Here is a 626-nt window from a genome sequence, read left to right on the forward strand (position 1 = left end):
ACCAAAACAGATCTAAAACAGGTCTAAAACAGGACCAAAACAGGTCTAAAAACAAGATCAAAACAGGTCTAAAACAGACCTAAAACAGGACCAAAACAGGTCTAAAACAAGACCAAAACAGGTCTAAAACAAGACCAAAACAGGTCTAAAACAGGACCAAAACAGGTCTAAAATAGGACCAAAACAGATCTAAAACAGGTCTAAAACAGGACCAAAACAGGTCTAAAAACAAGATCAAAACAGGTCTAAAACAGACCTAAAACAGGACCAAAACAGGTCTAAAACAAGACCAAAACAGGTCTAAAACAGGACCAAAACAGGTCTAAAACAGGTCTAAAACAGGTCTATAAACAAGTTCAAAATAGGTCTAAAACAGGTCTAAACAAGACCAAAACAGGTCTAAAACAAGACCAAAACAGGTCTAAAACAGGACCAAAACAGGTCTAAAACAAGACCAAAACAGGTCTAAAACAGGACCAAAACAGGTCTAAAACAAGACCAAAACAGGTCTAAAACAGGACCAAAAAAGGTCTAAAACAAGACCAAAACAGGCCTAAAACAGGTCTAAAACAGGTCTAAAAACAAGATCAAAACAGGTCTAAAACAGACCTAAAACAGGACCAAAA

Source organism: Eucyclogobius newberryi, unplaced genomic scaffold, assembly GCF_026437365.1.
Source record: "Eucyclogobius newberryi isolate DKJ021-1_F unplaced genomic scaffold, fEucNew1.0.hap1 SCAF_23, whole genome shotgun sequence".
Lineage (NCBI taxonomy): Eukaryota > Metazoa > Chordata > Actinopteri > Gobiiformes > Gobiidae > Eucyclogobius > Eucyclogobius newberryi.